The 26,384-nt window shown below is 28.1% G+C and overlaps 1 protein-coding gene across 1 annotated transcript in view; it reads left to right on the top strand.

Moving 5' to 3' along the window:
• Window positions 1-23,883: 23,883 nt before the first annotated feature.
• LOC110282148 (uncharacterized) overlaps window positions 23,884-26,384 on the top strand; it is a 92,969-nt gene continuing 90,468 nt past the window's right edge. Inside the window, exon 1 of the mRNA XM_043046232.2 lies at window positions 23,884-23,957. The gene's annotated coding sequence lies outside the window, so the exon portion shown is untranslated. The remainder of the gene's footprint in view (window positions 23,958-26,384) is intronic.

Here is a 26,384-nt window from a genome sequence, read left to right as displayed (position 1 = left end):
TGTTGAAAAGTCCCTTTCAACCGCTGTAGTACACAGAGAAAACATCAATTCCACCATGCGCAGTATGTTGCTATATTTCTAGATTAGAGAGTCATTTTAGAAGTGAGGCGCTAGACTCTTGTAAGATAAAAAAAATTGAAAATGTATCTCCAACATTAACGGGAAAATGGACGTCCGCGCGGACGTCAGATTCGAGAAATTCGTTGTCCGCGGGGAATTTTTGACCGCCGAGGACGGGCGGACGGGTGGTTTTTCGAGCCCTGACTTCAAATATGCTAATTAATAAGTTCACACGATATTTTAAGTTTACAAAAATAGACACATAAATGTACTTTCTCTGAATGAATATCTTACTGTTTCTGAATAATATGAATTTTCAATGGATTCCGATTTCTGTCTCCCAAAATATAGGGGGTAGCCTTGGGATATACGGTCGAAATGGTTAGGTTAGGAGAATGCTCCAAAGTTAAGACCCCTTAATGTTAATTTCATTTTTCGGGTATTTCGCTATATTTTGAGAACTTTTTAACCGATTTGAAAAACTTTTTCACGCAATCATGAAATTCGGTTATCCAAAGATAATTCCATGCAAAATTTTACTTATAGTAAGTATTTATTACTTTTTATGGTTTCATTTAATAATGGTTGACGAAATTTGAAATTGTATGGTTCGTAAGTTTTTGCATTATTTTATGGAATATAGTTTTACAAGGCAAAACACAAAATATTTGCAAAATCGGTCGAATAGTTCCTGGGAAATTGAATTTTAAGTATCTGAAAATTTTGAAATTCAATTTCTCTTGAGCTATTCAACCGATTTTGCTTAAATTTTGTATTTTACCATGTAAAATTATATTCTTTAAGATGATGCAACCACTATTAAATAAAATAATTAAAAATGATAAATATATTTTGCAGGGTCGAATAAATGGTCAAAAATGTTCGGTTAAAAAGCGACATTGAAGCGATATTAAATTGCAGGTTGCGGCCTAAATCTAGAGGTTCCCATATTTATGCACAAATTAATTAGCCCCCTCCACTCATTAGCATTGAGTCCTGGAACAATTAAATGAAAAGTTATTTTTTTGGCCACGTTATTTAAAATGCATTTTTTATTATATATTTTTTTTAACGCTTCATATCATCATAGGCATTAAATTATGTTTATCTCGAGTTCCTTATGAGGGCAAATTAAAATGATTTAATTGGTTCAAATATGCTCATTAATGTGCTTTCGATTTTAGACCAATGGGGAGGAAGCAATATTTTGATCAGAAGAGCTATCAATAGTTTGGGCCTCTCTGAGCCGAGGTGACACAGGGGATCTGGTCGATGCGAATTCCGCGATCACAATGCTGATGTAAAATATCCGCAGTGGTAGACGTCGGGCTAAACGTGGGAGTTCCATCAAAAAGTCCTCCACGAAAGCCCTCCAAAACTTGATGAAAGAGATTGGTTTCAAAATTACGGAAACTAACATTACTAGTCGTAAATCCAAAAAATTTTGTCTGCTGTTCAACGACGGTTTTAAAAAATAAATAAATAAAAATTAAGAAAAAAACTCTGTGTATTTAGCCACAGCTCAGAAAGCTTAAAACCGAATCAAATAATTTTTCCACACAATTATAAAAGTCGTTTATCCATGTAAAAAATGATTTCTTTTTATTATTTTATATAATAATATGTGCCATAAATATTTAATTGTAGCATATAAAAATTTCAACAAAATTTTAAATTACAAGTGAAATCGATTGAATAGTTTCTGAGTTATAAATTTTCTTAAAGAACTCTCAATTTTCAATCAACAATTTCTCAAGAACCGTTTGAAAAAATTATGTTCAAATTTTGTATTTCGCTAATTGAAAATTTTCAAATTCGCTATTTTCGCCATGGTTTAAAATGATGTCAAAATTTCTATATCTTGCACTGCAAAATGTTTCAAAATTATTAAATAAAATATTAAAAAATAATAAAAGAACTATTAAAATTATTTTTATGGACTTATATTTTTGAATTAACTAAATTTATAATTTTGTGCAAAATTTTTTTGATTCTCTCGAAGTATGGTGAAATACGTTTTATAGACAATTAATTTGACAGTACATTTTATAGTAAAATTGACATTGAGGGACATAATTTTGACTAACTTAACTAAATTAACGGCCTTCCACATTGCACCTCTATATTTTCATAGTTGTCAGAGAATGTACGTTTTTGTGTCGTAGCTTAAGATATCGTTTACTCTAATTAATTAGGATATTTAAAGTTAGAACTATTAAGGAAGAAAAAATACCCTAGCATTGTTTATTTAGCATATTTGAGGTCAGCTTTTTAAACTATTAAGAATGGGGTTTATGAAAATTCAATCATTAGAACAAATGTCATTCAATTTATATTTATTTTAGTATTAAGTATGCTAGTTAATTCGTGGTATCTAAAGTTATGAAATCGGATACTTTCTCTAAATATCCTTTTATGGACGGAATTCAAAATATGGCCGCAATCTGACCCGATCAATAATTTAGTCAGGAGAAAGGCCGAAAGTCCCTCACTTTTTGTGTATATCACTATCTCAAAGCGATTGAATTTCTCTTTGAATATTGGTGCAAAAATTCGTTTATAAATTACAATTCAATGAACCAGTAATAAAAAACAATAAATAATCGTAAAAAATATTTTTAAAATTATCCTTGCATTAGTGCAATTGCAGTCCCTGGCCAAATTATTAGACACACTATAAGATTCTATGTAAAATCTTAATTAACAGCTTAGAATATACAACTTTATTGTTTTTAAGCTACTGAAACCGCAGTTTACACTTGTTTATGTTCGTGTATCAGTTGGTTAACATTATAATGCAATACGTTAAAAATAAACACAAATAGGAAGTATATAAAAATCTTCAGAATAAAAACCCATTACATGTACGTTTAAATATAAAAGTATCGCCTATAAACTCATGCAAAACATGCAAATATTAAAACACTACAGTGTGTCTAATAATTTGATCTAATTATTATAGTATACTAATATAATACCTGATATAATGAATATTCTATATTTATATAATCTATCTTCGAATTTATATTATATATCGTCTAAATTAACCGATTGATATACAAACGTAAACAAGTTGAAACCAGTTTCAGTTGCTTAAAAACAATAAAGCTGTATAGTATCACCTGATAATTGAGATTTTACATCGAATCTTAGAGAGCGTCTAATAATATATAATCTATCTTCGAATTTATATTATATATCGTCTAATTTAACCGATTGATATACAAACGTAAACAAGTGGAAACCAGTTTCAGTTGCTTAAAAACAATAAAGCTGTATAGTATCACCTGATAATTGAGATTTTACATCGAATCTTAGAGAGCGTCTAATAATATATAATCTATCTTCGAATTTATATTATATATCGTCTAATTTAACCGATTGATATACAAACGTAAACAAGTGGAAACCAGTTTCAGTTGCTTAAAAACAATAAAGCTGTATAGTATCACCTGATAATTGAGATTTTACATCGAATCTTAGAGAGCGTCTAATAATATATAATCTATCTTCGAATTTATATTATATATCGTCTAATTTAACCGATTGATATACAAACGTAAACAAGTGGAAACCAGTTTCAGTTGCTTAAAAACAATAAAGCTGTATAGTATCACCTGATAATTGAGATTTTACATCGAATCTTAGAGAGCGTCTAATAATATATAATCTATCTTCGAATTTATATTATATATCGTCTAATTTAACCGATTGATATACAAACGTAAACAAGTGGAAACCAGTTTCAGTTGCTTAAAAACAATAAAGCTGTATAGTATCACCTGATAATTGAGATTTTACATCGAATCTTAGAGAGCGTCTAATAATATATAATCTATCTTCGAATTTATATTATATATCGTCTAATTTAACCGATTGATATACAAACGTAAACAAGTGGAAACCAGTTTCAGTTGCTTAAAAACAATAAAGCTGTATAGTATCACCTGATAATTGAGATTTTACATCGAATCTTAGAGAGCGTCTAATAATATATAATCTATCTTCGAATTTATATTATATATCGTCTAATTTAACCGATTGATATACAAACGTAAACAAGTGGAAACCAGTTTCAGTTGCTTAAAAACAATAAAGCTGTATAGTATCACCTGATAATTGAGATTTTACATCGAATCTTAGAGAGCGTCTAATAATATATAATCTATCTTCGAATTTATATTATATATCGTCTAATTTAACCGATTGATATACAAACGTAAACAAGTGGAAACCAGTTTCAGTTGCTTAAAAACAATAAAGCTGTATAGTATCACCTGATAATTGAGATTTTACATCGAATCTTAGAGAGCGTCTAATAATATATAATCTATCTTCGAATTTATATTATATATCGTCTAATTTAACCGATTGATATACAAACGTAAACAAGTGGAAACCAGTTTCAGTTGCTTAAAAACAATAAAGCTGTATAGTATCACCTGATAATTGAGATTTTACATCGAATCTTAGAGAGCGTCTAATAATATATAATCTATCTTCGAATTTATATTATATATCGTCTAATTTAACCGATTGATATACAAACGTAAACAAGTGGAAACCAGTTTCAGTTGCTTAAAAACAATAAAGCTGTATAGTATCACCTGATAATTGAGATTTTACATCGAATCTTAGAGAGCGTCTAATAATATATAATCTATCTTCGAATTTATATTATATATCGTCTAATTTAACCGATTGATATACAAACGTAAACAAGTGGAAACCAGTTTCAGTTGCTTAAAAACAATAAAGCTGTATAGTATCACCTGATAATTGAGATTTTACATCGAATCTTAGAGAGCGTCTAATAATATATAATCTATCTTCGAATTTATATTATATATCGTCTAATTTAACCGATTGATATACAAACGTAAACAAGTGGAAACCAGTTTCAGTTGCTTAAAAACAATAAAGCTGTATAGTATCACCTGATAATTGAGATTTTACATCGAATCTTAGAGAGCGTCTAATAATATATAATCTATCTTCGAATTTATATTATATATCGTCTAATTTAACCGATTGATATACAAACGTAAACAAGTGGAAACCAGTTTCAGTTGCTTAAAAACAATAAAGCTGTATAGTATCACCTGATAATTGAGATTTTACATCGAATCTTAGAGAGCGTCTAATAATATATAATCTATCTTCGAATTTATATTATATATCGTCTAATTTAACCGATTGATATACAAACGTAAACAAGTGGAAACCAGTTTCAGTTGCTTAAAAACAATAAAGCTGTATAGTATCACCTGATAATTGAGATTTTACATCGAATCTTAGAGAGCGTCTAATAATATATAATCTATCTTCGAATTTATATTATATATCGTCTAATTTAACCGATTGATATACAAACGTAAACAAGTGGAAACCAGTTTCAGTTGCTTAAAAACAATAAAGCTGTATAGTATCACCTGATAATTGAGATTTTACATCGAATCTTAGAGAGCGTCTAATAATATATAATCTATCTTCGAATTTATATTATATATCGTCTAATTTAACCGATTGATATACAAACGTAAACAAGTGGAAACCAGTTTCAGTTGCTTAAAAACAATAAAGCTGTATAGTATCACCTGATAATTGAGATTTTACATCGAATCTTAGAGAGCGTCTAATAATATATAATCTATCTTCGAATTTATATTATATATCGTCTAATTTAACCGATTGATATACAAACGTAAACAAGTGGAAACCAGTTTCAGTTGCTTAAAAACAATAAAGCTGTATAGTATCACCTGATAATTGAGATTTTACATCGAATCTTAGAGAGCGTCTAATAATATATAATCTATCTTCGAATTTATATTATATATCGTCTAATTTAACCGATTGATATACAAACGTAAACAAGTGGAAACCAGTTTCAGTTGCTTAAAAACAATAAAGCTGTATAGTATCACCTGATAATTGAGATTTTACATCGAATCTTAGAGAGCGTCTAATAATATATAATCTATCTTCGAATTTATATTATATATCGTCTAATTTAACCGATTGATATACAAACGTAAACAAGTGGAAACCAGTTTCAGTTGCTTAAAAACAATAAAGCTGTATAGTATCACCTGATAATTGAGATTTTACATCGAATCTTAGAGAGCGTCTAATAATATATAATCTATCTTCGAATTTATATTATATATCGTCTAATTTAACCGATTGATATACAAACGTAAACAAGTGGAAACCAGTTTCAGTTGCTTAAAAACAATAAAGCTGTATAGTATCACCTGATAATTGAGATTTTACATCGAATCTTAGAGAGCGTCTAATAATATATAATCTATCTTCGAATTTATATTATATATCGTCTAATTTAACCGATTGATATACAAACGTAAACAAGTGGNATCTATCTATCTATCTATCTATCTATCTATTTATATATATATATATATATATAGATAGATAGATAGATAGATATAGATATTAAGGAAATAAAGAAAGATTTAAAAGAAAATGTGACATTTTAATGTATTGTTAGGAAAAGATATTTGAAGTAGATAAATCTCCCATAAAGCATGGCAGGTTTTAGTCCGGCAAGCGGGTAGGAAACAACATTTATTTCTGGTTTGATTCAAATTTTCTGGATATGTTTTACATGTAAAACTTTTTCATTTCGTTTTTGGGAAAAAAGTTTCTTTTTTCGTCAGCTCTCTTTCTATTGGGACCATATTTCCCTGATTGCGGCTTTAATGGTCCGAAATAAGAATATGTTGAAAAGAGGTATTCAGAGAAAGTATGTTTTTGTGTTTGATTTCGTAACTCAAAATATCGTGTACACTAATTAATTCGAATATTTGAGGTTACCCCCTTGAGACATTGAGTCCTAGAACTTCTGATCATTAGATCAAAATTTATCTATGGTTTTTTGAGCATTGTTCATTTGATCTTAAAGTAGCAAGAAATAAAATCTTCACCAAAATGAAACAAGTATGAAATTCGCTAGAAAAGAGCAAAAAAAAAGTCAACTTTTATACCCTAAACCTCATTAATTGAATAAAGGCTTTGTTCATTGTTTTTGTAATTTGAGCCAAATATGAATAGCTGGAATGAACACCTTCGAAGTGAGTCTCTATCTAGAATTCATTACCTAGTCCCATTGAAACATCTTGATGGTTTATGTTGCGATTCATGATGGTCCAATATTATTTGATGGTCACCATCATCCAACATTTTCCATTATGCGTTTATGGTTCTTGATATGCCAACAAACTTTTCATCTTTCCGTGATGGAAAATGCTACTTTAATACTGAGATGGTTAACTATCAGAAGTTTGATACTCATGGATCAACAATCCATGATGATCCATGATGGTTCCAACTATACATTTCCATGAGGGTTTAATGGGAGTTCTTGTTGGTTCTCAGGAATATACAGTCAAAATAATTTGATTTTTCTTATGTTGGACCATCATAAATCAGTCCAAATTCTTATATTGGGATGAGGTTGTTCATGATCGTTCCAACATTTTATTTCTAAGAGACAGTGATGGAAATTTCTGACGGTTCGACATGAACAAATCATCAAAACAAGTTGCTATTTTATGTTGGACCATGATAAATCAGTTCGAATTTCTACATTGGGGTGATGGTTTCTTATGTTGGCTACCATCAAAAATATAATGGTTCATGATGGACTTATTGATGGTCACCATCAAGATTATGTTGGTCCATCAATGGAAAACCATAAAAAATTTTGACTTTGGTAAGAAGGACAGTATAATACATACTCGTCGTTGTTGTAAAAGTGGAAAAAAGTGCATAACTTTAATTTTTATTTAGAAATCTTTTATAAATTTTAAACTTCCCTCAATACTTCACTTGCAGAGAAAGCAATGTGATTAGCATGAAAAAATTACATTGGAAACATGATTTCACTTGTGCCGATAGCAAAGAATATGTTTCGATTCGTTTATTAAATTCTAGATGGAAACTCACCTCAAGCGAGGGTATATTGGACCTTTAAACAATTTACCCCATAACTAATTCAATAACTTAAAATTTAGGATCATATTGTGTAAAATTATATCATTATCTGTGAATTGTTTCTGCTTTACTTCTCCAGCAAATTTCCTACTTGTTTAGTATTGACTTTGAAAGTTGCGCTTAAATTTCTCGCTACTGTGCATATATGTTGATATTTTTAGGTTTTGTTTATTAGTATGTATTCACAGAAATTTAAGTATGACTTTTTGATTTACTGCTGTCACAAATAGATTTTGTAGGTTAACAAAATAGCCTTAGATTTTTGAATGACTTGTGACCGACGATGCAAAAGAAAGTATTTATTTCTCCACAGTTAGTGGGGGCCCCTTTTTTTGTAAAAAGCATTACCTCATGTAAATAGAAGTGTTTTTCTCAAAAGTCCAAAAGAACTAGCTCTTAACAATTGCTTAACAATCTCTAACAGATAGTGTTTTGGTACTGAAATCATGTATAAAATTTATTTTGCCTATTTCGAAATTCTTAAAATTATTATCCCATTTTTTCCTTGAATGTATCACCAAGTTTCTTTATTCCGCAGCTGGTTTAATCACCTTAAAAGGAAACTTTAAAATATTTTTGTTTTAAAAGACTAAATTTAAAAATTATAAAATTCAATCTTAAATTATGAAATGAATGTGAAAAGATTAATTTATAAAATGAATTCAAAAATTTCAAAAAAAAATCCTGTACGATTCTGCATTTTTAAACCATTTTTTATGATAATAATATATCAGCTGAATTACAGCTCTAAGAAGAAATTTTAAATAATATAGAAATATTATTACAATAAAAAGAAATTTTAATAATATAGAAATATTAATACAATAAAAAGAAAGTTTAATAATATAGAAATATTAATACAATAAGAATACAGAAATAATAATGAAATAATATTTTCACAAACCATTTTTTAAAATAATAATTTATTAGCTGAATTATAACTCTAAAAAGAAATTTTAAATAATGTAGTAATATTAATACAATAAAAAGAAATTTTAATAATATACAAATATTAATACAATAATAATAATACAGATATGATAATACGATAATATTTTTATAAACCATTTTTATAATAATAATTTATTAGCTGATTATTTATCAGCTCTAAAAAGAAATTCTAAATAATATAGAAATATTAGGACAATAATTTTTTTTAATAATATGGAAATATTACTACAATAATAATACAATAATATTTTTCTAAACCATTTTTATAACAATAATTTATCGGCTGAATTATAATTCTAAAAATTTTTTTCAAATAATATAGGGGAGAGTTGGACAAAATGGGATACCATTATTGTTTTTATTTACTAGGGAATATCTGTTAAGGAAAACCATACATTATTTTTTTTGTAGCTACAACATTTATTGAAGCACACAAAAAACATATTTTAAACTAATTTTAATGACTGTGAAATAGAAAAAAAAATTAATTTCCAAACTCTTACATATCCCGTTTTAGCATACCTGGGTTGGATAAAACGGGATAGGGTTTACAATGTTTAATTTTTTGCATAAAACTAAGTGAAAAGCATAATTAACTGACAGAGAACTGCAAAGCAAAATTTCTATAAATTATATTCATGGGATTTTACTGTTCTAACACTTTTATATAGATTGTTGTTTTATAAGTAAGTACACAAAAAAATATGATGCTACATTTGTTTTTAAAGACTATGAGTTTTCAAACATGAAGGCTTATTTTCACATTTTTCGTTGTCGAGATGTGCCTTGTGCTCTTAATAGAGATTTCTTAGCAGCCTTTTCTTCAATTCTCTTGGTTCTTTTTTTGTAGTTTAATAATCCTTTCCTTTTCTTCCATTTCTAATTCACTTTTATTTCTAATTCTCTCCATTGATGTCGTAACATCCCTGAAAGACTCTTTAATAATCAAGCATTTAAATTCTTCAGTTACAAAGAGAAGAATTCATTTTAGAATTGAATGTAGATTGAATTGAGCAATCCAGAAAATTAAGAAGTTTATATATAAAAAAGCTCAAGTCTTCATCAGAGAAATACATTACAATTAGTTCTAAAGAAAGATGTGAAATCCTAGAGTCGAAAATAAAATGCTTAATAATGAACGTTAATAAACAAATTTTGCATTACTATATAAAGAGACTAAATTTTTCAAAAATATATATAGCTAATATAAATAAGTTGTTTAAAAAGCCTAGGCCTACATTAATATATGGCTATTTTAAAATGTAATAATCCAACAAATAAATAGGTGGATAAAACGGGACATAAAAAACTCTATCCCGTTTTATCCAACTCATAAGTGTCCCGTTTTGTCCGACTCCGACACTTTTTGAAACAAACATGGCTGCTGCCTAAATGTGAAAAGAAAATTAGTTAGACTGCACATAAAAATATTGGTAAATAATTGATTAATCATATTTAATACTCACCGGAATTTTATTCCCATATATGCAGGCAGTACAATGTTAAAAAGAACGCACGTAAATGTAGAAAATGGCAAGAAAATAGAATAAAAAAATTCTGAGACCTACAACTTTCTATCAAATAGTGATCTCGAGACGGGACGCACCGAGAATGTTATAATCACAGTCAAATAACACGTTTCTGTCGTTGACCACTAGATAGCTACAATAGTCTGGTCCGTAGACGACGTATCCCGTTTTGTCCGACTATCCCGTTTTATCCAACTCTCCCCTATTTAAATATTAATACAATAAAAAGAAATTTTAATAATATAGAAACATTAGTACAATAATAATACAAATACAATTACAATAATGTTTTAACAAACCATTTCTTATAATAATAATTTATCAGCTGAATTATAACTCTAAAAAGAAATTTTAAATAATATAGAAATATTAATACAATTAAAAGAAATTTTAATAATATAGAAATATTAATACAATAATAATATGGAAATAATAATAAAATAATAATATGGAAATAATAATACAATAATATAAAGAGATCATTTTTTGAAAATATAAATAATTTTTTGTAATAATAATTTACTAACTGAATTATAACTCTTAAAAAGAAATTTAAAAAACTATCTTTTTTAAAAGAATCTTTAACGTTATTTTTTCCGACTGTTTTATTTATCGTGTGTTTGGTAAAATTTCTTTCATTGGCATCGAGTTTTTTTTTTTTTTGCATAAATTTACTTTTTCAGTAAATTATATTTGTGTAATCAAAGCGAAATAGACGTAACTTTTTCTATATTTATTGTTTTTTTAACTGAAAAAAAAAATAACTGAATGAAAAATTTATACTTAATTGTTGACACCTAAGGTACCTTCCCTGTGCGTCAAACTTTCATAATATTTTATTCTAAAGTAAATAATGCTCATTCGAATAAAATATTTGTCACTTGTATTCAATAAAATTTGCAGCAAGTAATTATAAAGCTGAAATTGTTTTTGGATTATAAATAGATCTTGTTAAATGAGAAGAATTAGAAACACTTTGTGATTTTGCAAAGATCAATTGTGCCGTAGTAATTAAATGAACTACACTGGTGCAAGAAATTAAGAGAATTTGTAGACTTGGTTGATTATCTCTAGAACTACTGGACCGATTTTAATGAAATTTGATATGTAGAAACAGTGATGTAATACAAAACAATTCAACAATTGTAATACACACACATGATCGTGCGTAGCACTCGTTGGAGTCGGAAGGTATAAAAGTGGATACAGAACAATTCAGGCCAATAGCCCCAGGAAATGATAAACTGTCTTATTACAAGTCACGCTGCATGGCCTGTATATCTGTAAGAGGGGACCCCTTATTAACCCATTTTTTAATTTTTATTCTGCAACAGCTGTTTCATACCTTCCGACTCCAACGAGTGTCAAGCACGATCACGCGTGCGTATTGCAATTATTGAATGGTTATTTACTTTGTATTATATCAATGTTTGTACGTATCAAATTTCATTTAAATCAGTCCAGTAGTTCAAGAGATAATCGACCAAGTCTCTTAATTACTTACACCTGTGTATAATGTGAAATTAAATGCAAATTCCTAAAATGTTTACTTGTATTAAATATAAAGGTATTAATGTTAAGTTTATTGGGTCATATTTTAAAGTTAATCTTGTGTGCTGACAGTTAGAACTACACATATTATATGTAAAATTTAGTTTTTGTTATTTTTTTTATAAATTATGCTTGTTTTATCCTGAAAAATTAAGCATTTCTGTAGAAACCAAAAAAAATTTCAGTTTTCTTCAAACTAGTTAGCAAAAATATAACGAATATTTATGCTGTTTGTAAAGAATCGTTTCATAAAGTATATTAAAAATACAATTCAGAAAGTAAAGTTTTCTCAAATATTTTTCATTTCGAAACTTATATTCTCCTTTCGATTTTTTTTCCCTTCGAATTCAATTTTTTTTCTTCGTATATCCGTGGAGTAACAATTAATGCAAAAATGTTGTCAACTTTAGTTCTCAATTTTATTCTTGCAAAAAGTACTTTTTTTAAAATTGCGTAAGTTCGAGGCTGGGATGTGAAGCTGAAATGGAGGAGCCATAAAAGTTTTGGCAGGAGTCGTCCAAATTTGCTAGACTTCAACTCCGGCTATTTAAAAATTAAGACCTGAAGATCAAAAGGCGAAAAAAGACAATTTGATCCTTATAGAATTTATTTAGCTAAATACTTTTAATTATGTAAACAAAAACATTACTGGAATGCATATTATGACAATTATTTAAATAACGAATCTGATATTAAATATCAGAAAATTCCATTTTTATCATCTGTTGAAAATAAAACATTTTATTTTTAAGTATTATGTAATCTAGGTGTGCAAACGACATTTTTATAAGGAATTCAATCGAATTATGACACTAGATTGAAATTTTCTCATTTTTGAAATGATAACGATTTAAAAAATAATTGTTAAATTCTAAAATGTCAGAATATTTAATTAAATTGTTCCCAATTACTAGAATATGTTATGAAAATATTTGTTTTTAATAATTACTGATTAGTTTAAAAGAATTTTAAATTTATCCAGTTAATTAAGACAGATTTTTTAAATTGGGATGTTTGCATGATATTTCGGAATCAATAAAATTACATGTTTACAAGGTAACTTATATATATCCAACTATTCGAATTATTTTGAATGAAGCCTTCAGAAACAGGAGAAATGGAAAAATTTGATATGATTATTGACAATGATGACTTGAAATGTTAAAAAAATGAAAAGAAGTGTTTTTAAATCGACAACATAAATTAAAATCTCTTGTTCCGAAAACAAAATGACAGTAAAAAGAAAGGAATGAGATGATTGTTATGGGAGAACAAGATCTTTCGTCATCTTATGGCAATCAAAGTGTCTAGAGGAGTCCCTGAAACATTTAGTAAAATTTATATATATACAGGCCAAATTATTAGACGCACTGTAGTTTTTTAATAATTACATGTTTTTCACGAGTTTAAATGCGATACTTTTATATTTAATTTACATGTAATGGGTTTTTATACAGGAGATTTTTTATATACTTCTTATTTGTATTTATTTTTAACGTATTGCATTACAATATTAAGCAATTGATACACGAACGTAAGGAATTTTTAACCGGTTTTAGCCACTTTAAAGCAATAAAAGTGTATAGTATTACTTGATACACGAAATCTTATAATTTGGCCACGGATGATGTATGTCAAGATATTCTTGAGTATTCCATTGTTCTTGTAATCATCAGATTTGTTCAATTTTATTTCCCAAAATGCTTCAATTCATACATAAATATCAACTAAGGCGGAACGAAAAATTACAGTGGTATCGTGGCATTCACCAGGTCTTAACTCAATTGAAAAATTATTGCGAAAATAAAGAAAACACTACAAGGGAACAAAGGTGAACTACTGGAAAGCATCATGTTTACTAGGGCAAATGAGGACAAAAAAGCCCATGGAAAATCATTTATGTGCAACGATCAAAGTTAAAGGTGATGCTACAATATATTTAGTAATTTTTTCCCCGATTTATAATTGTTTTTTAGTGTTCATAATGAAATATTCTAATATTTTGAACCACATAAAAGTTTTATACCAATATTTCGATTCTTTTCAAAAATAAATTGTTAAATTAATTTAGACTTAATTTTGTTTTTTTTTACCGTTTGAAAATGATATTAAGTTTGTAGATTTAACTCATTAAATTTATATTTTCATTTCAGCAAGTAAAATACAAAGAATTAAAGTAAGACACTTTTTAAAGTCAAAATTTTCAATTGTTCTAATATTTCAAATTGTTTAACTTATCAGAAAGTAAATTAATCACGTGTAAACGATCCCATGTTTAACCCAAATAATGAAAACAAAACAGAAAATCATTAAAACGAATGATAATTAATAAAATAATTATTAATAAGTTCAAAAGAAGAGATCACTAACCTTGATTTAGTTACATTTTTATTTCTGTTGTTGTTTTATTACGTGCATAAATAATATTTATTTCACATGTGTAACGAAAATTTCGTCATTCGCTGACCTGATAACTCAGTGATTCATTTATTAGCTGCTTCTCTTTTTTGTTTTATTCATTTATTACTAACTTACAAGTTTTCAATAAGCTTCTTTAAAATCAATTTTGTTAAAGTTTCATTTAAAATTTCAATTCGAAAAATATACTAAAAAATATGCTCTATATTTTAAGTTGTTTTTTAAGTATATATAATTTTCCCTTTAAATCGCTTCTAGTATTATTTTAAGACTTTAATCGAGTAAAAATGAAGACAACTTTAATCTAATGATATAGTAGTGTTCTTACTAGAATATTGCTGAATTTATTATTGGTTAGAAAGAGTTCGTAGTAAAGAAATAGTTTTTCAACAAAGCTGCTTAAATAACAGTCAAAATTCTAACATTATTTTTATTGAAATACAAATGTTTAAAAATTACCGAAGTGCAACTCAAGTAAATCGATAAGCTGCGTTATATTATTACGATGATGTTATAAAAGGATCCTATTAAACAAAGATGTATTCAACTCAATTTGTAGATGACAAATTCAGTGGGATCATTATGACAAAATATCTAGCCCACAATTGTTTCAATTTAACTCGCTTGAAATGCTGTTTTAATTACAATATTGCTCCGGCATGTGAACAGATTGAATAGATTTTCAGTTATGAATAATCGTGTTTTCGATAATTAGGGATTTTTCTAGATCACAAAATTACATTAAAAGTAGTCATTACTTATATTTGAATAGTAATAAATAAATAAATAATAAACAAGTTTGAGACATTCCAATCATGGCATAATTGTTTATATTATATTGTCTACAAAATATAGTTTGACAACAAAAAAATAGATAAAACAAGGAAATTGTTTCTACATTTTCACACATTTAAGTAAGAATCTCACTTCACTTTAAATTTTATAAATATACACTGTTAGAATTTTCATTCTAAAATTAATGAAAAATAACCGCTTTGTCCTTCCGATTAACTCTAAAATAAAAATATTTTTCACCATTACGGTTTTAAAGCCGTTTACAACTAGTATGGTTATAAACTCATGAATACAAAGCTATGCTGTTTTTTTAACCATTTACAGCTACCGTGGTTTTGATACTGTAAAAAAAACTAACTGGACATGCAGTTGCAAGGAACTAAGTTGCTTCATTAGGTGGGCTTAGTTATCGCGATAAAATTCTTGTTATTTAACCGTTTTTGGTAAAAATAGTTATATAATAAAGGATTTTTCTCACTGTTAATATTTTCATTACCATTTTATTTATGGTTATTTGACTGTTTTGTTAAAAATGGTAAAATAACAATTAAATAGATTGTTATTTAGCAATTTTTTCCAAGAAATTTCTAATAGTGTAATTAATCGAAAATATTTATTAATCGAATGGCAGCATTATACTATGTTTCAATTCTCACTATAAAAACTGTCAAAATTCTGAAATAGAAGTTTCGCCAAAAATTTGAAAAAGAAGTTTTTTTTCTGAATATGAAGAGACAATTATTTTGCTAAAAAGAAAACTTTCTTTCGTTCCCAAGAATAGAATTTTCTAATTGATAATAAAAATCTTCTATCAATCCTTGTCCGAATTTCTCAACAACTGATAAAAAGGTTAGGAAAAATAAAACTTTTGTGGCTAAAAAGTTATGTCAGAAGGGACGATTTTGCGATTTTATCGAGGAACCAAGAACATTTCGGAAATTTCTTCGTAAAATAACTTCCAAATAGCGAAGTGAATTATCTGTTTAACGAACGTTTCCTTGAGATCCACTTTCCTTATTTCCTAAAATATTTCAGAATATTTCAGAAAATTTCAAACTTGTTCATCCATTTTATGGAGACCTTGAATTGATTTTCGAAGTCACTTAACTTTTGGAGAAAGAAGTAAAATCCCTTTCTGTTTGCATTTCAAGCGAAAAACTCAGACAAAATTAACGGATTTTATCAGTAGCAATTAAACTTTTTTAAACGCAAATGATAATGTGTGTGGAACGCATGTAATATGTTTAAAATTATTTTTCTAATAGATGCAGCTATAATTTTATGCATAAATTTAACTGTTTTTTAATTGAAAATGTATGTAGCGTGATAGTGTAACACTGGATGATGTTTCGCTCTATTCTTGCTTTCCATGCAGATTTCTTTTATGGTTAAGATTTAAAAAATAAATAGTCGATACTAGTTTACAAGATAAAGGTGTATCAATTGCTATTTTAATTATGTCTAGTGTTTATGAATTTAAAACCTGTTTTGTGGTGTTTAAGTATTCAAAATGAGATTTTCTATTTAACGTATTTTCCATATAACGAATGGGATTTAGCAACTTCGTTAAATAAAGGTCCGACTGTATTTTATTTTATAAAAGCCACAATAAGTTATTATATTTATCATGTTGTTATTCGTCTAATATCCAAACGAGAATTCCATTTTTAGAAGTCTTTAATGCTATATTTAGATAACTTGTGCTAATTTGTGATTTTTCCAAATTTACACTAGCGTGTCTTGAAAAAATTAGTTCTACTCTCGAATATTTCTCCCGCTTTATGACACTTAATGCTTTCAAGACTGTATTCGCGTACCATTCTAAAATGCTATGATAATGTTATATTTTATGTAAACCAACATACATTACATTTTTATGATATCTAGATGGAATGCTTATTTAAAAATCTGAGAAAATATTTTAAATATGGGTAAGAACGAATTTTTTCTTTATTGATTGCTCAAAAATCGAAACTTGATATATTCAAGAATGCTAATATAATTATAGAATGGTGATATAATAAATATAAAAAAATTCTGCTCTGGATAGAAATGTGACATTCATAAACGGAAATTTAAATATTTAAAATAGTTTAAATCAATGATTCCTATTAACTTTTAGTACAAATTATACTAAACTAAATTCGCGACATAAAGGACTTACTCTGCCCATTTCAGTTTTCTTGACTCTCTCAGATGCTCTCCTTTGGTGATGACCCCCAGTCTTTACTCTTCGAGCATGCTCATTTCATTGACCCACTGAAGGGACCATTGTTGGCACCGTATTTTGATATTCGCCAATGTTGCATTCGCCAAGTCTCGCGAAAATCTTCCAACACGCGCATGTTTCGCTTGCAATATACGATTCAAAAAACGCATTAGGGAACATGAGGTGTGAATAAATTTAGTTGCTTTATAAGTTTTTGTGTATTATCAGTCTTTTTACTATCGGAATTTCTGAAACACCTTTCTATTTCTTAGTTTTTGTTTCCTTTTTAGTTTTAAACTTGTTTTATAATTCTTATCATATTTCCGAAAAGATTTAGCTTGTTTTATATCTGATTTTTTTTTCTCTTCTGTGAGTAGGATATAGCTTTTTAATTATTTTTATAAATTTATTTCAAATAATTTATAGTGTCTTTACCAAGTATGAGGACGCAATATTTAATAATGCAGTAGGCTTTTATACCTAATTGTTTAGCTTTTAAATCCTTTAATTTAAGTAACTGCACAATTAATGAATTTTAAGCATTTTCTTTTTGTATGTGTGTAATGATGTGGAGATTGTTGCTGTCAGCTTTATAGCTGAATTTATTCTTTTTTACTTTCTTAACATTGATATCTATGATTAAATTTGATGCAATGATTCCCATTTGCAGTTTTTGTGCCAATAATATTTACGTCCAAACAATCGTACTTAGCTTAGACAATTTTTTGCAAATGTTATGTCCTAAACGATAAATTCATTTATGCGTATTAGCCAACTCCACAGCTTTGGTCACCTAGGGTTAAAATTGAGTAGCAGTTAAAGTAAATTTATGAGGCGAACACAGTTTTGATTGAAGAAAACTGTTTATGATTGGCAAAATAAAAAATATTTTGCTTGTATAATTTAAACAGTAAGCATCAGCTTTGACATTCTCATATCATAACTATTTAACAATTCAAAGACCATCTGTTTATTTATTCCTGATTCAGCAAAGAGTTTATATATGACAAGATGTTGAGTCAAATAAGAGAATCCAAACAATTTTTATATTTAGCAATTTACTTTAAATAAAGAAAGCAGTTTTAAAGCAATTGGGTTGAAAGGTTGAGAACTTATACTTTTTTCTAAAACAATTAATCGATGTTATGATGATAAAACAAAACTCTTACGATCAGTTGTCACAACAAAAGTAGGATTTTCATTACCAAATAAGAAACAATTATTACCATTCTGCGAGGGACAGATAAAATAAAATAGGTCAAATAGTCTTCAGACACACAGAATGGATAACAATCTAATAATAAATGTTTGAACTTTTAAAGTAAATTACAAAAAAAAGCTATTGTGTAAATAAAAATAAATAAACAAAAATCTAAAAAAAAAAGTTGTTGCAAATGAGACTATTATATGATTCGAGCAACTTAAAAATTCTTTTGAAATTTTAAAGACTAATCAATACTTCAAAAATAATAACAAGAAAGTTTACTGCGCCTCATTTTTGAAGCAGAATATAAATTAAAATACACATCTCACTTTTTTTAATCCTGCTTTTCTCTAAATCTTATCAAAATAGATGAATGTGTTAAATTACGCTACCTCAAGTTAGTAAATGTGTTTTTGTACTAAGGAAAAAAAAAGGCCTAATTTTAAAGTGATAATAAATTTAATAATTTTCATATAATTTTTTCCATATCTTATTTATAAGCGCTTAAATTGAATAAAAAAAATTGTAAATTAAATAGACTAATTGCTGAGTTACGGAATCGAATAAGCTATAAAGTTGTTATAAAATTATGAATAAAAAGTTACAAGATGAATAAGTTTTGAAATTAATGAGCATAGAATGAATGGATAAGTATATAGCAAAATATATGATAGAATTAATTAGGAAGCAAATAAAAAGCAGGTGAATAATTTCAGATATACAAAAATAGCAGTGATAGAAGCATGAGTATTGGAAAATATCGGAATTTTCCCAGATAAATTTAAGATACGTTGAAAAAAAAGTTTAGTCTTCACAATTTTAAGTTTTAATAAATATGATTTGATGTTATAAAAAATAAATTAACTATACGAAAATAGTAGTGAATATACCATAGATTTGTTTCCTTATGTCATGGCTTTATGTAAAAATATTTTCCCTCTTGTTGTCATCATAGCACGTATTTTCCGGAAAGTATTTGAACAAATTTAATGAAAATTTTCTCATTTTTTTAATGACTGTCTTATGAATAAAATATTTTCAATCAAAAGTTGTTCAGTATAAGATATACGGAATGGTTTTTCTTTTTTTCAAGATATTGTAAGCATTTTGAAGAAAGATACATATCTTTTCTAAAATAGAAATAATTGAAAAAACCTGGTAAAAGTAAAGAAAATAAAAAGAAATATTTTTCAAACTGCGTAAAAAAAATTTGCGATACTTTTTTTTTAAAAATATGAAAACTTAATAATGTGATGATTTACATAGGAGATTATTTTTTTTAAAACTTAGTTTATTAATTAAGGTATTCAAAAGAAATTGATTATTTTGAAGATATAAATATTTTATTACTCCAAATTTTTATTTTATTTACAGGAATAGTTTCTATTTGAAAATTTTTTTAACCGAAATATTTGCGTAATTAACTGAAATAATTGTGTGTATGTATTGTCGTTATGCGATATTTCGGCAAATTTTTCTTCCTCTTTCTTTATTGAAGTATTTTTTCTCTTTATTTGAATTTTTCTAGTCTTAAACGAGGATAAAATCTTCACTTAACTCAACTAGCGACTTTTAAACCAGCAACTTATAAAAATATCCATGAGCGCGAAGATTTGTTTATGACTTTTGCGAGTGCTGTATTGAGGCGAGCGTAGGGTTGCCTCTCAGTGAGGGATAAGGCGATGAAACAGTTGTCCAATCGAACCGCGGCGAGTGGAGGTGCCGACATTAGGGAAAATCGCGTCCAGGACCTGTGGTACAAGAATGCGCGATAAGGTGACAGAAAACTATTACAAGTATTTTTTTTTCTTTTTTTGCAAATGAAACTGATACATTTTTAGGAATAAAGTTATAAAAATGTAACATTAGTAGAAGAAATCAACTTATACTAAGTAAATAAAAGCATTAAAATTTCACTTACATATCATTGATTTACATGAAATTGAAGTAAAACGTCATAACCCACCACAAATTTCCTGCGTGTAAGGAATTAATAGTATTTTTTTTTTAAATTAATCGTTACTTTTTGAAAGGAAATAAATCGTATAAAATCACAGTCGATATATCAACACTGTAAACACAAAAAATGGCTATTTTAGTTTCACAGATAAATTCTGTTTAAAAGTTATAAGATTTGTCTATAAGACAAATCTTATAACTTTTATAAGATTTGTCTATAAGACAAATCTTATAACTTTTATAACTTTCTATCTTTTATGTCTTTTATAATCTTTTGTATCTTTTATAGTACTTTTTTACCTATTTAAAATATAGAGTGAACCTTCGAATGCTGTCTTTGAAATCAATACCTCACATATGAGACAAAATTTGCTCTGTTTCTATATAAAACTTGTTAAGTATTGTATGTATTACTATTTGTAAAAATAGATCTAATCTCCTCTGTAAATTCTTGATAGAAACTCACTTTAACTGTTCATATTGAGCCTAAATCACATTTTGTAAAACTTCAATTACACAGTTTAGAACCATAAAGTTGAATAGCCATAGATTGATTTTTTTTACTATACTTCTTTCATACTTGCCTAGTTAATGATCTTGTAACATTGTTGCTACTTGAAGGTCACACAAAATGTATACCACACACATATATGGTGATTAATCATTAGTGTATATACACAGAAATACATACCTTTGTGTTGGCTCAAGTAGATTTTGATGATTAAAATCTAAGAGTCTAATATCAATGTAACTAGATGTGTTTTTGGAAAACTTTTTTCCAGAGGCTCTTTTCATCCCAGAACTTGGAGAAAAATATTTTTTTCGCAGAAATAAATTAAAAACACCAGCTACTACTAGTTTTAGATATAAAACATGTCCTGAAACTCAGTCAAATACCACTGGTGTTAGAAATTAGAAGAATTTTCAGATCTGCTTGATTATCTCTAAAACTACTGGACCGATTTTAATGAAATATATACATCGATACAATGCAAAACAAATAAGTGTTTAGCAACTGATACTAATATCATTTCTTTTTCTTTATAGATTTCAATATTTATCAATTACATATTTAGAACCTTTATTTTATTATGTAGTAAATTCAATTTTCTATTTTTTGCTCATAAAATTATAGGGGAGGGATATATAATACAAAAAACACGAGGAAAATTAAGAAAAACAATAAGTTTTATTTATTGCGCATAAGCGGCAAGTAAATAGAACTCAAAATAAGTTCAAAATGTAGAGAAAACAAGGGAAAAATTACAGAACAAAGAAAAAAGGGGAAAAAAGAAAAGTAATAATAAAGTAAAAATAACAAGAAGCGGGGAGAAAAATACGGAAAATAAGAGATATAATCTTTTCATCAGCTCACACGATTATATCCGCGAAACAGAGTGCTTTCTAATATTGTATCAATATAGCCAAAGCAAAATATATCAATACAATAGTGTGAGGAGCACTCAAAAAATTTTTCAAACGAAATTACAATTCTGTAATTGTTTTCTTGTTTTCTCTACATTTTGAACTTATATAAATGTATATATAATTATCTCATTAATTAGACACCTAGTTACACATTTTCAGTACTTCTAATTAAAACGGAGAATTGAGAAATGAGAAATCACGGGGTTTGACACTAACACTTACTGAATAAAAAGTGCATGTTGTGCAGCATATTTTTTTTTTTGAGAAAATAATTTGAGAAATTAATACTTCAACAGCATAATAAAATGCAGTGTCTAAAATATTATCAAAATTGTATATTTCGCTTGATGCCACCATTTCCGAAATCTTTCCAGGTTACTACAAATGTCAGAAGTTCTGTGAAAATAAAGGGTTTTTCTATGAAAACAATAAAATTACGAAACTTTGCATCATAAATAATATATTACCCTTATAAATAATGATACTTTAATATTAATTAATTATTTGCCGACATAAATTGCTATTTCTATTTTTTTTTTATCATTTCGTATAGAATCGTCTGCAAGAAGAATTTCTCTTTAAAAATTGGATATCTTTAAAATAGTTTACTAACTGTAATAATGAAGAATTCCATATGTCTTTTAGTAGGTTGAAGATTGCAATGAAAAATATTAATTTTGAGCATCGTCAGCTTTTCCAGTGTTGTTTATTAAATCGTAGTGCATCTTTAGTTTTAAACCAATGTATTGAATGTTATGAGAAATTAATTATTATTAATTAATGAAACCTTTCGACCGAGCATTTTAAAATGATCTAAACTTTAAAATTTTAATCAAAACAACATTTGTTTTAGTTTTAGAAGCATTTGGAGACACTTGGAAACTAATTAAACAACATTTGTTTAGTCACGTCTCCAATAATCAAAAAATATAAACGTACTAATAATTGATTTCTATAAATTATTAATAAATTAAAAAAAAGTTGAATTTTCAGTGAATCATACCTCATTTTTAATTTACAAATGAAAATAAAAAACAATGTATTTTAATTCTTCTATAATATTTTTAATTCTTCTATCCAATCCAATCCTATCCAATCTGCCTAATCGTTGAATTTATATTATATATCGTTTAATACAGGGCTGTCCAACTGGCGGCCTGCGGGCCGCATGTGGCCCGCCAACTCATATTGTACGGCCCTCCAACTTCTTATTCTGGCTGATCGGCCTCAGTCTTCCCATTAAAATGTAAGCATAACCCTTCTGTTCCATTGTTTTATAATTAATAATTCATTTATTAATTGTTATTGTACAGCCATTGCAGTTGGACAGTCTAATCTAGATACACGAATGTAAACAAGTGCTGTCACGTAAAAGCCTGAGAGTTCGCATATAATAATTTGGACTGTATGTTCCAACCTAATATACATCTAATTTTATTTCATTCTTAATGGGCGTTAAAATATAGTTCAGGTTTGAGAATAAATAAAGTTTTCACATACGATCGGCAAAAATTATTGTTTAAATATAACTCTATAAAAAATTAATATTAAAGCACCATTGTTGAAAGTTATTTTATGTTATCATTACATGAAAATAGTTAAATTGTATTTTTAAATAAATAATATGATGTATTTCATAATGTATATATTTATTTTCTACTTCAATTATTAATTACTAAAATTGATTTATTCTAATGCGTAGCAAATATAATTCTGTAATTGAATAACTAAAATAAAATGTTTCGTTTTTTTTTTGTTTAGTTATACAGAGAAATTGTTTTGTCACAAAGATCCGAATTTTATATAAAAAGAAGAAAATTGAGTCAATCATTTAAAGGTAAGGAACAATTTTCAACATTTTTGCACGATTTATTTTTTAAATCATTCTACTCAGTCCTTTTCAATCTTCTCAAAATGAAAGTAAAATCAAAATTAATTTTTCTTGAAAGTGAACAGATTTCGATTTTACGTTTGTGTCATCTTATTAATCTGAAACCAAGTTAACTTTTTTGAGAAAGATTTTTATCTTTTGCTGAAATCTGTGAAAATTAATTTTACTGTCAATTTAAGAAAGATATGAAATATTCCTATGAATATTTAAAAAATTACATAAAAATTGTAAATATTCTGATCAATATTCAGTCGAAATTGAATTAGAAAAAAAGACGTCATTCCTTAGGATATCTCATTTCTGAGAAATGCTTGAACTCATTTTTATGCGTAGATGGGGTAACTATTATGAGAATGAATGTCATTTTTTTTAGATGGGGTAACTATTATGAGAATGAATGTCATTTTTTAGATGGGGTAACTATTATGTGAATGAATATAATATTTTTTTTTTGATTTTAGATTCATTTTACATAGATTTTTTAAAGATCTATTGGCTTTTATCTAACTGTACAATATAGAAAGAATGATTGATTTTGAATGATTGATTTGAACCAAAGCGTTTAATCTCTCATTAGACCTAAACGGACAAGATAATTTTAAAACTACACTCTATAACAAAAAAATCGATGCACCAAGAAGCAATCATCCGATTGCTTTGAAATTTCGTATGCATGAATGTTTTGAACAGATATGGCTGGAATGATGCCGACTGGGGACGTATAATCTTTAGCGACGAATCCCGCTTCCAACTGTGTCCTGACGATCATCAAAGACGTGTTTGGAGAAGCACAGGGCAGAGAGGGGGGATCCTGCCTTCACTATTGCACGCCACACCGGCCCTCAACAAGGCATTATGGTCTGGGGTGCCATTTCCTTTGACAGCCGGACCCCTTTGGTCGTCATTAGAGGTACACTTACTGCACAGCGGTACGTCGACGACATCCTAAGACCTGTTTTGCTACCGTTCCTTTTGCAGCATCCTGGGCTGGTTTTTCTGCAGGACAATGCCAGACCACATACGGCACATGTTGCAATGAACTGTCTGCAAGCTTGTCAAACTCTTCCTTGGCTGCCAGATCATCAGATCTCTCCCCCATCGAGCATGTCTGGGATATGATGGGACGGCGATTGCATCTGGCACGGAATGTTGATGACCTCGCTCGACAATTGGGTCGAATTTGGCAGAAAATACCGCAAGAGACCATCCGGGAGCTTTATCGGTCTATGCCACGCCGTGTGGCAGCTTGTATCCAGGCTAGAGGCGGGTCAACACCTTATTGAACTTGTTACTGTAACTCTGCAATAAATTATTCAATTGTTCTGAAATTTTAATCATTTACTATTATTATTTACTATTCCGCTGAGTCAGTAGTTTTTGCCTTTGACTCATTCAAGTCATTTGGTGGAAATTGAAGTGCATGCGCTTTCAGTATGAATATTTGATTTGACCCGTGTTTCTTATAATGGTTTTCGTTAGCTTCCTTACAGATTTTTTCCCCAGTTTCGATTAGATCTTATAGTTTATTTGGCCAGGTACGTGCTCGAATTAGTTCTTTATCATAAATTATTTATTAATTTTGAGAAATAGTTGACTTTCTTGTATTTTGCTGCCACCAACACTGTTGAACTCTCAACCCCCCATGCGTTTACTTTATAATAAACTTTTATCTAATGAGGTAGTGAAGTCTTACCGTTAGCAGGAGCATTTGCAAAAAACTCATCCTGACAAACAAAATAAAGATTTGTCATTTTTCACGTTACAGAAGGCAACTTCGGTCTCAGGGTTACTTGCAACCTCATCACAAAAATGAGGTGATGGTTTGATAGCTTCTTATAATATATCAAAATATATTGTTAAATCTGTTAAAGCTCATACCATCAGAGTTGAGTTGATACTGTCGGTTGTCAAGGAAGTTTTAGAAACTGTTTTACACCATACAGCCGCATTCAATGTAATTAAAAGATATTCCATAAGTAAAGATACAGTGCGGGCACGAAATGATGAGATGGTTGGAGACGTGGAAATTTCTTTATGCAAACTTGTGATAACCAACGAATTTTTCCTTCAAGTTGATGAATCAACCTTGCCATGTAATGTAGGCTTTACTGTAGGCATAGGTCCGGTTTGTAAAGGTAGGAAAAATTACTGCTTTTTGCAAAAAGCTTGATTGTAGATATCAAAGTTAAATCTATTTTTAATACTGTCAAAGATTATTTTAAAGAGAAAAACACTCCTCTTTCGAATAATATGTTCATTGCCACTGATAGGCTCCTGCAATGGTGGGTTTATCGCCCTTTTGCAAAGGGATGCATCAGATATTTTAGCTGTTCACTGCGTGATTCACAGACAGCATTTAGTAGGAAAAAATCT

Source organism: Parasteatoda tepidariorum, chromosome X1 (assembly GCF_043381705.1).
Source record: "Parasteatoda tepidariorum isolate YZ-2023 chromosome X1, CAS_Ptep_4.0, whole genome shotgun sequence".
Lineage (NCBI taxonomy): Eukaryota > Metazoa > Arthropoda > Arachnida > Araneae > Theridiidae > Parasteatoda > Parasteatoda tepidariorum.
The sequence above is the reverse complement of the archived record's forward strand: the minus strand, read 5'-3'. Positions and strand labels throughout refer to the sequence as shown.